Source organism: Heterodontus francisci, unplaced genomic scaffold (assembly GCF_036365525.1).
Source record: "Heterodontus francisci isolate sHetFra1 unplaced genomic scaffold, sHetFra1.hap1 HAP1_SCAFFOLD_75, whole genome shotgun sequence".
NCBI lineage: Eukaryota > Metazoa > Chordata > Chondrichthyes > Heterodontiformes > Heterodontidae > Heterodontus > Heterodontus francisci.
In genome coordinates this window covers 1,018,278-1,029,384 of record NW_027141820.1, presented here as the reverse complement: position 1 = coordinate 1,029,384, position 11,107 = coordinate 1,018,278, and the positions used below count along the sequence as shown (strand labels likewise).

General features: G+C 48.5%; 1 non-coding gene across 1 annotated transcript; it reads left to right on the top strand.

The window, feature by feature from the left end:
- Positions 1–9,219: 9,219 nt before the first annotated feature.
- trnal-caa (transfer RNA leucine (anticodon CAA)) lies at positions 9,220–9,302 on the top strand. The gene has a single exon. It is a non-coding gene; the product is annotated as a tRNA-Leu (tRNA).
- The last annotated feature ends 1,805 nt before the right edge of the window (positions 9,303–11,107 follow it).

Sequence of the window (11,107 nt, the reverse complement as noted above, 5' to 3'; positions counted from 1 at the left end):
GTGGACACACATATTCCTCCTGCATGTGGCCCCTCTCGAGGGACTGTGTGAGTTTAGACAATGACTGACGTGCACCTCCCACCGAGATGCAGCCAAGCCTCAGGCAGCGTGTCCTGCTGCCCTTCCCCAATACACATGACTGGGTGGTCACTCCCTTTCCACCAAACACTCCCTCTCACTCTGCCATGCGCAATGTCCAAAGGGTCCAAAGTGTTTTGAGTTTGTGCCTGAGCAGCCTGGATCCGGTCATTGACCCACTTCGTGCACTGGATCCATGTCTTGGGGTTGACCCCATGGCTGCTGACTTCACCTACTATCTCAAAGCAGCTTTGCTTGGTCAGGTGGACAGGTCTCCACCTCCCATCCCTGGGGAAGAGGATCTTCCACCTATCTGTTGTCACCTGGAGGCGAACCTGCAGGAAGGCATCGCCAAACCATTGGACCATGGTCACTGCAGGCTCGCATTCAGCTCCTTACCTATCAGGCAGCAGAGACAGCAGAACGGGTCCTGGGGCATCAGTGACAGCAGAACGGGTCCTGGGGCATCAGTGACAGCAGAACGGGTCCTGGGCAGCAGAGGCAGCAGAACAGGTCCTGGGGCAGCAGATGCAGCAGAACAGGTCCTGGGGCAGCAGATGCAGCAGAACTGATCCTGGGGCAGCAGAGGCAGCAGAACAGGTCCTGGGGCAGCAGATGCAGCAGAACTGGTCCTGGGGCAGCAGAGGCAACAGAACAGGTTCTGGGGCAGCAGAGGCAGCAGAACGGGTCCTGGGGCAGCAGAGGCAGCAGAACGGGTCCTGGGGCAGCAGAGGCAGCAGAACGGGTCCTGGAGCAGCAGAGGCAGCAGAACGGGTCCTGGGGCAGCAGAACGGGTCCTGGGGCATCAGAGGCAGCAGAACGGGTCTTGGGGAAGCATAACGGGTCCTGGAGCAGCAGAGGCAGCAGAACGGGTCCTGGGGCAGCAGAATGGGTCCTGGGGCATCAGAGGCAGCAGAACGGGTCTTGGGGCAGCATAACGGGTCCTGGGGCAGCAGATGCAGCAGAACGGGTCCTGGAGCAGCAGAGGCAGCAGAACGGGTCCTGGGGCAGCAGAACGGGTCCTGGGACAGCAGATGCAGCAGAACGGGTCCTGGAGCAGCAGAGGCAGCAGAACGGGTCTTGGGGCAGCAGAACGGGTCCTGGGACAGCAGAGGCAGCAGAACGGATCCTGGGACAGCAGAGGCAGCAGAACAGGTCCTGGGGCAGTAGAGGGCTCTCAGGAAGACACTCCTTTAAACCAGGCAGCAGTGAATGCAGGTCTGGCAGTCCTTTCAATATGGTGCCAGCACCTGCCGTTGTGTCAGATGTCGGTGCCATCGGTGCCTCGTTCCCTACCTCTGGTCCTTGTTTACATGGGCCCCACGCCTCCCCTTCATTAATTGGTCGGCTGCTCCGTGATCGGGGTCGGCCGGCCACATTTCACTCGTGTGGTGACGACACCCGCTTCCGGTGCCTCTGCCGAGAGCCGCACCGTTAGTTTAAAATTCAGCCCATGGGGTCAAGAGTGGAAAATCTCCCCTCTGATTCTCTCTACTTAAACTGATGGAGACACCAAATTAAAACTGATGAAACCAGGGATTGTATCCTGGTTCTTCAATCTCGTGTTCTCCCAACTGAGCTATTCCATCCTCACTGTGAACTCATCTTCATTGGAGACAAATATAACTCCAGGTGGAATTTCCCCACCCGTTCATTCCTCACTTCAGGGGAATGGGACCCGACCAGATCGCGGAACTCAGATTATGTTAATGTTCTGCTCTTGATATCTTAATATTATCTTGCGTTTGAGACACTTTTAATCAGGTTCACGGACAAATTCTTCCATCATCCCTTCTCCCACATTCTCTCTCTCTCATTCATTCTTTATTCCTCACAGTCCAGAAAGGGTTAGGAATCAGAGCTCACCCCCAAACCCTCTGCACACAGACCTCTGTCTGTTACCCTGTTTGATCCAAGAGACCAGTCAATAAATTACACTCTTTATAAACACAGTAAGCTGCCTCACAGTGTTGGACAGAGATAAATACACTGAAGTCTTTTGAAAAAAGTTCATCTTACGGGTTGTTACTGAGCCCACAGAGCAGGACGGGCCCAGGCTCCAGCCCCAGCCTGTGCTGTGTTAGCTGATGCCACCTGGTGTGATACTGAGCCACACGGAGCAGGAAAGGGCCTGGTTGTATTCATGGCCTGTGTTGAGTTAACTGATCCCACTCAGTGTGGTAGGAGCCACACAGAACAGAATGGGCCCAGGCTCCTTCCTCAGCCTGAGGGATGATAGTTCTTCTCACACGTTGTTGTACAGAGCCCCACACAGAACAGGGAAATCTCAGGCTCCATCCCCGGCCTGTGGTATTTTACTTCATCGCACCTGGTATGGTACGGAGTCCCAAGAGCAGGAAAGGTCCAGCTTCCATCTCCGGCCTGTGCTGAATTAGCTGATCTGACCTGGTTGGCACTGAACCACAATCGGGGAAGGATGGGCCGAGGCTCCATGGCCTGTGGTGTGTTAGTTATTCTCATTTGGTGAGGTACTGAGCACCATATAGAGCAGGATGGGCCTGTGCTCAGTGAGCTGATCTCACCTTGTGTGGTCCTGAGACCCACACACAAAGCAGGACAGGCCTAGGCCTCATCCCCGGCCTGTGTTCAATTAGCAGATCTCAGCCAAAAGATTTTGATAAGGTTCCACACAAGACGCTTCTCTATAAGATTAAAGTTCCTGGTATCAGTGGTAATATATTGATCTGGATTGGGAACTGACTGGCAGATGTAGGCAGAAAGTAGTTCCAGATGGATCTGGATCTGTTTGGAGACCAGTTACCAGTGGTGTCCCACAGGGATCGGTGTTGGGTCTGTTGCTCTTTACTATTTTTATTAATGATCTGGATGTAGGTGTAGGGCGCACCATCTGTAAATTTACAGATGATTTGAAGATCTGTGAGAGTGTTTAGACTGCAGACGATGCTCGACTGTTTCAGGCTGATCTTAATGTGTTGGGAGATTGGGTTCATCACTGGTAAATAATGTTTAATTTGGGTAAGTGCAGTGTTATTCATGTGGACAGGGCGAATGCTCAACATTCATACACCCTTCAGGGAAAAACATTAAAGTAGGTGGAAAAAAGAAAATAATTTTGAGCAGAGATCTGGATGTTCTAGTGCACAGATCTCTAAAGTTACAGCAGCAATGCTGTGAAGTGATAGTTGGAGCAAATAGAGGGTTGGGCTGCATTCAGAGGACAATTGAGTATAAAATGAGGCATATTCTTTCATGGGATGTGAGCGACACTGGCAAGGCCAGAATTTGTTACCCATCCCTAATTGTCCTTGACAAGGTGGCGGTGAGCTCCCTTCTTGAATTGCTGCACTCCATGTGGTGTAGGTACACCCACAGTGCTGTTAGGAAGGGAGATCCAGGATTTTGACCCAACATCAGTGAATGAACAGCGATATATTTGCAGATCAGATGGTGTGTGACTTGGAGGGGAGCTTGCACATGGTGGTTTTTCCATGCATCTGCAGCCCTTGTCCTTCAAGGTGGTGGAGGTCTTCGGTTTGGAAGGTGCTGTCTGCGGAGCCTTGGTGAGTTGCAGCAGTGCATCTGGCAGATGGTACACACTACTGCCACTGTGCGTCAGTGGTGAAGGGAGTGAATGTTTAAGGTGGTGAATGGGGTGACAATCAAGGCGGCTGCTTTGTCCTGAACAGTGTCGAGTTTCTAGAGTATTGTTGGTGCTGCACTCATCCTGGTTTGTGCCTTGTAGATGGTTGACAAGTTTTGGAGAGTCAAAAATCACAAAATTATTACAGTGCAGAAGGAGGCCATTCGGCCCATTGTGTCTGCATAGAATCATAGAACATAGAAAGTTTACAGCACAGGCAGGCCAAAAAACGAGCCACCCAGCTGAATCCCATTGACCAGCATTTGGACCGCAGCCCTGCAGGTTCAGGTACTTGAGGTGCACATCCAGACTCCTTTTAAATGAGTTGAGGGTTTCTGCCTCAGCTACCCTTACAGGCAGTGAGTTCCAGACTCCCACAGCCCTCTGGGTGAAAAAACCTTTCCTCATCTCCCCTCTAATTGTTCAACACATCACTTTAAATCTATGCCCTCTAGTCACTGACCTCCCTACTAAGGTAAATAGACCCTTCCCATCCATTCTATCCAGACCCCTCACAATTTTGTACATTTCAATCAAATCTTCCCTCAGCCTCTTCTATTCCAAGGAGAACAACCCCAGTCTATCCAATCTTTCCTCATAGCTGCATTTTTCCAGTCCTGGCAACATCCTTGTAAATCTCCTCTGTAACCTCTCTAGTGCAATTACATCCTTTCTGGAATGAGGTGACCAGAACTGCACACAGAAATCAAGTTGTGGCCTAACTAATGATTTCTACAGTTCCAGCATAACCTCCCTGCTCTTATATTCTATACATCGGCTAATAAAGGAAAGGGTTCCATAAGCCTTCTCAACCAACTTATCAACCTATCCTGCTACTTTCAGGGATTTGTGGACATTCACTTCAAGGTACCTCACTTCCTCTACACCTCTCAGCATTCACCCATTAATTGTGTCTTCCTTTGCTGTGTTTGACCTCACCAAAGGCATAACCTCACACTTCTCCAAGTTGAATTCCATTTGCCACTTTTCTGCCCACCTGACCAGTCCATTTCTCCAGCTCTCCTAATGAGCATTTCACCACGTGCCTTGAGCTGAGTTACTCATCACAGAATTCCCACTATCTGATTTACTCTTGTAGCCAGAGTATGTATATGAATGGCCCAGTTAAGCTTTTGTCAATGCTAACCCCCAGGATGTTGATGGTGGGGGGATTCAGCGATGGTAATGCTGTTGAACGTCAAAGGGAGATGGTTACACTCTCTCTTGTTGGAGATGGTCATTGCCTGGTACTTATGTGGTGTGAATGTTACTTGCCACTTAGCAGCCCAAGTCTGAATGTTGTCCAGGTCTTGCTGCTTCTGGACACGGACTCCTTCAGTATCTGAGATGTCCCGAATTTGTCCTTTTATGAAACCTTGGTCAGGACTCACTTGGAATATTGTATCCAGTCTTGGTATCCTCACATGATGGGTGATATTGAGGCTTTGGAAAGGGTACAGAGGAGAGACATTCGACGAATTCCCAGTATAAGACATCTTGGTTATCAAGTTAGACTAAAAGAGTTGGGACCCTACACCTTACAGAAACCTAGACTGAGGGGTGATCCGATTGAGGTTCATAAATAATGAAGGGTCCAATTCAGCATGGGAGAGGAGTCATAACTTGATATTGTCAAAGGCCATATGGCACCCGGATCACATTAAATTTCATTTTCAGTGGCTGGTTAATGTACCAGGATGGCTGAGTGGTTAAGGTGTTGGACTTAAGATCCACTAAACATGAGTCTGCGTGGGTTCAAACCCCAGTCCTGGTATCTGTGCTTACAAAATGTTACTTATTCTTTCCCTGACTTTTGCCTTGCACCATCATCTTTTCTGTCATTTAATCACTCTTGCCTTCCATCTGAGCACAGCTTCCTATTATTTGATCTGCCCCAGCACCGTTCCTTGGCTCTGCGCTTGCTTATAAACTGGTAAATCTTTAACTTAATCTCCTCTGTACCCTGACAATGACCTTCTCATCCTTCCTGGATTGTGGTTCCTCACAGGATCCGCTGCCTCTCCGACTCCCCTCCAGGTAACTGAAGGCCCTGAGCCTTGGTCTCGCTTTATACGCTAGCTGGTAGTTGATTCCTTGCAGGTCTGCCACCGCTCAGGAGAAGCTCAAGACCCAGATCAAGCAAAGTATCAAGAGGAATGTGAACAAAGGCTCCCTGGTGCAGAGCAAGGGACAGGGCGCCTCCGGCTCCTTCAAAATCAGCAAGAAGGAAAACCCAGGGAAAAGTGGGAAAGAAGGTGAAGAAACCAGCAGCCAAGAAATCTTTAGTGAAGAAACCAGCAGACAAGAAATCTTCAGTGAAGAAACCAGCAGACAAGAAATCTTTAGTGAAGAAACCAGCAGACAAGAAAGTGACAACAAAGAAAGTAACAGCCAAGAAAACGAGCAGCAAGGCGGCGGCAACGCCAAATAAGGCGGTGAAGAAAGCAGCGCTTCAGAAAAAGTCTCCTGCGAAGAAGGTCAAAAAAGGCAAGAGTGCGGCGGGCGGAAAGGCGCTGAAGAAAGTGCAGACATGGAAGAGCAAGGTCAAGCCGAAAGCAGCGAAGTCTCAGAAAGCAGGGTCTGGAAAGAAGTGAAAGCGCGGGAAACTTGTAGACATCTGAACACAAAGGCTCTTCTCAGAGCCACCCACATCTCTCAGGAAAGAGCTGATCCCCTGATCAAATGATCCCTGTCCAGGCCCCGCCTGCAGATTCCACATGGAAATGATTTGGAGTAAATCCAGGATCCCTGGTGACTCCCGTCCACCCAGCCCTTTCCCCACTCTCTGTCATAAAACAGAGGGATGTCCGGCCCTCACTCTAACTGGGGATGTGTTCGGTGCAGTCTCAGTTCACAAATTCAGGGGGAGAGTTTGTAAGACAGTAACACTGGCGGAGAAACCCCACCTCACAACTCAAACCCCAACACATGAGTTTCTCCAATTCAGCTGGAGTCGGGTGAAAACAGGAGCTGGGATAGGCTGTGATCGTTAATGTTAGGAATGGATATGTTCAGGGAGGAATGTACCTGGAATCTCCGAATATAATAGTTCCTTATTTCCCCAGATGACACATTCTGCAGTGAGAGTGAAAAGTCTCTTCACTGCTTCACATTTATTAATTGTTTGGTTCGAGATGAATAATGAGTCAGAGAGTAATGACAGGATCTGAAGCTTCTCTCACATCAGCCCTTGAATGACTCAGTGTGAAGTGTCCAATATGTGAAGCTACTGCCAGGGTTTGTCAATCTGAACAGTTTCAGCTCAGTTACTGGGGGCCTGGAATCCCCGCAGTTTGACTCTGTCTCTGATTGGTCACCCGCTTCTCAATCCAATTCTTAACCAATAGGAGAATCACATATAAGTAAATAGAAGTTCTCATTGGCTCAGATTTTCCAATTGGAAAAAGCCTGGCAATTCCAGAGCAGGAAGGAATTGAAGTGATGGAAAATTTCAATTTTCAGGCAACAATTTTAAAACCTCTCATTTTATGTTCTGTTTTACTGTATTTACCGTCACAAAATCCTGACACGATTTTAGGAATCGTTTTCATTTGTCAATCTGTTAACTGTAAGCGGCGGGAGGAAGGTCCGGTTCAGCAATTTAAAACGGGACAAATATCAGCTTCCACTCTGTAAAAGGAACAAATTAGCGACTAACCGCCTCTCACAGGCTTCTCGGGGACTGACAGAAACGAGCGGTTTCTGATCTTTTCTCCTGAAAGAGGCGGATAATGCTGCAGGGAGCAATGAACTGCCCTTCACTTTCTGGCTGCTAATACATCCCTGACTTTAAACAGTTCAAACAGCGACTGATGCTTCTGCCGGAAAATTAGCAGATTCACCAGAATGATCCCGGTCCATCATGGCCAAAGACATCCAGCTGGCCCGCCGCATCCGCGGGGAACGCACCTAAAACCCAGCTTCAGTAACAAGTGTAACAAGGGCTCTTTTCAGAGCCACCAAATCAGCAAAGGAAAGAGCTGCCATCTCTGTTCATCATCAAACCCATTAGATTGGAGGGGCGGCCACATGGTTTCTGTTTTGTCACATCACTTTCCCGAAAGGCCTGTCGGACTGAGAGCTGATCTGGAATTTAGAAAGCAGCATTACCGGAGACTCATTGCTGCTCAGCACAATCTCAACCCCGCTCCTGGGATCCGTTCGCTGGCATTTGGGGAAAAGAAATGGATCCCAGTTTTATATGGAAGGCATTAATGCAGCCGGGTCCGTTCACATGAGGGTTATTTACAAACATTACCCAATGAGTTCGCTAATATTTGAATCCATTGGAGATCAGTACCCAGGATATGTAAGGCAGCTCGGTCACTCTGACTGAAACCGCCAGTTCCCCGGGGTTGCAGACCCTGACACTGCGGGGAGAGAATCCCCGACTCTATCCCGCCGCCGGGGGAAACAGACAGCTCTGTGTCCGCAGAATAGGGAGGGCCGGGGGGAAGGCACACCTGAAAGCGCTGCAATGGACTCAGCTCCTGTGTGTGCACAACTCTCACTGATTCCGTCCTCTGGGAACAGTGCGGTCTAAACAGATCAGGTTAGGAGAGAAACACACAGCCCGAGAATGGCCTCTTCCTTCCTGCATTTACTCTGTTCCGGGAGCAGATTCCCATTGAGAAGCGGCGCTCAGATCACCGGAGAGAAAAAAAAAGCACAATTCAAACTGTCCAAATGAAAAACAGAGAATTAACCCGGACACTTCCATTATTAAATTAATTCATCAGCTCCGAACCAGTTCCCGTTAATGTACCGGGATAATCTCGGGATTTATAAAATCGAAGGCAGCGGGATTTATTAAATTGTTGATTCTGACACCCTGTAGTTCACTTCTTCACTTAACTAGAGGGGGAGATGTGTGAGCAGAGAAACAGAGCGAAATCCAGAGAGGGAACTGAAAACACACCTGGACAGATGTGAAACAGGTCAATCCACTGTTACAATAACTCCATCAGTGACTCCCTCCTGACAGTAACCAGTCCTTTCACAGAGACTGTGGGTGGCTCTGAAAAGAGCCTTTGGTTTATTTGATGACATTTTGGCCGCTTTACCTTTTCTGGGAGCTCTGAGCGCTGGTTTTCTTGGGCTGCAGCACGGCCTGGATATTAGGCAGCACCCTGCCCTGAGCGATAGTCACTCCTCCCAGCAGCTTGTTGAGCTCCTCGTCGTTGCGGACGGCCAGCTGCAGGTGTCTGAGGATGTTGCGGGTCTTCTTGTCGTCCCGGGCTGCGTTCCCGGCCAGCTCGAGGATTTCAGCGGTCAGATACTCGAGCACAGCAGCCAGATAGACCGGGGCTCCGGCACCCACATGCTCAGCATAGTTACCCTTTCTCAGGAGCCTGTGAACACGGCCCACCGGGAACTGCAACCCAGCCCGGGAGGAGCGAGACTTGGCCTTGGCTCGAGCTTTCCCGCTCGTCTTTCCTCTTCCAGACATTTCCACAATCTCACAAATACTTTCACAAAGAATGAATAATTTCCTTAGCATTGATAGCATGTCGCAGGTAGTCAGGATGGCCGAGCGGTCTAACGCGCTGCGTTCAAGTCGCAGTCTCCATTGGAGGCGTGGGTTCGAATCCCACTTCTGACACCTTGTGTTTTGACTGCACTGGAGGCGTTTGGGAGCAGCGGTGAAAAGCAAAGAGAAAGCAGGCAAGAACATGGACAAACAAAGGAACAATGGACCCAAAGATGTTGCAACAAAACATGAGTGTAAGAGGCAACGAAGCAAACAGCAGGGCACATAAAAGACCAAAAATGTAACCTTTGTATCGGGGTGGAAGATGTTGCCAATATCCTTAATGAATACTTTACTGTTTTCCCGAATGAGAGGGTGATGCAGATATTGTTATGAAGGAGGAGGAGTGTGAAGTATTGGACATGATAACTTAAGGAGAGAGGAAGTATAAATGGGATGAGCATCCTTGAATGTGGAAAAATCACCAGGACCAGATGAAATGTACCCCAGGCTGTTGAAAGAAGCCAGGGAAGAAATAGTGGAAGGTCTGACCATCATTTTCCAATCCCTCACTGGATACAGGTGTGGTGCCAGAGGATTGGAGGTCTTGTAACGTTGCAATAAAAGCAAAATACGAGGCAGATCAAGCATGGCTGATCCTTTCGAGTAGAGAAACAGGGCTGAATTCCCTGAACCAGTGCTACAGCTTTCAGAATAGAAGGAGCCTATACACACCTGATGGGTTCCACTTAAACAAAAGAGCTGGAGGTGTTGACGGTCAGAACAGATAAAATGTGGAGGAGTGTTTGAAGCAGATGCTGTGTGGTTACTGTAGTTGTACTATGGAGTTATTTCAAGGAGGTGATTCTGAATGTAATGGATCAACGTGGACCCGTCCAAGGCAAAGGTTCTAAGCTTCCCTGTGGTCCAGCCTGGTTGAATGAAACTGAAGAAAACAAATCACCCAGAAGTGGAAAAGAAATATAAGGCCATGAAAGCACAGAATTCAGATGGATGCAATACCAGATGGTATGGCAAGAGTGTAAAACAGCAACAGACTTGTGAATAAAACTTTCCCATTGAATGAGACAAGAGAAAAGAAGGGTAATAATAGTGTCAGGTGAGTTGTGACACGATTCACATTCCACCTTGATCTGAATAGGACTGTTGAAGGGAGTGATTGAGAAGAATAGAGGAGAAATGAAAAGAAAGGAGAAATAAACAAAAGGTCTTTTGATTTTAGAATGCTTGTTTTTGGAAATGACAGACTGTAAAGTGTGTGTGTCAGAAGATATAGAGCGAAGTTGGGTATGACAAGATCACAGGAAAGTTGTGCCCTGAGACAAGGTGTGTGTTGACAGGAAAGCTGCTTTCTTTTGCACAATATGTATTTTATTCGTATAATTTGTGCAATTACATTGCAAAGCAGTTCAAATTTAATATTACATAAGGTACAATTCAGATCAGTTTCCTTCAATAATGTACATGATGTATCTCACTATCCCTGCCTGCACAGGTTATATTTACAGTATTTACATTACACATCAAACATTCTCTGGTGCAAACAGCCCGAGGGGTTTTACACGGGTTCCAGCCCCTCACTGTACTGTGGCCTACGAGGGCCTTCGACTGCAGCCTTTCCCCATTGAGTCTCCATGGTGGCTTCCCCAAGCTTTAATGCCGTCCCACAGCACATAGTCTTGGACGTTGCAATGTGCCAGTCCGCAACACTCGGTCATGGACAGCTCTTTGCACTGGAATACCTGTCCCACGGCCGGGCTCGTTCTCAATAGAGATCATTTCAAATGAACATTTCGTAAATCCGTGCTGTCTCTCTCACAATAAAGAGAACAGGATGTCTGGCAGATTCAGTGTGAGACAATAACACTGCCGGGTAAAGGCCGCTTTCCAACTCCAATCGTAACACAGGAGATTCC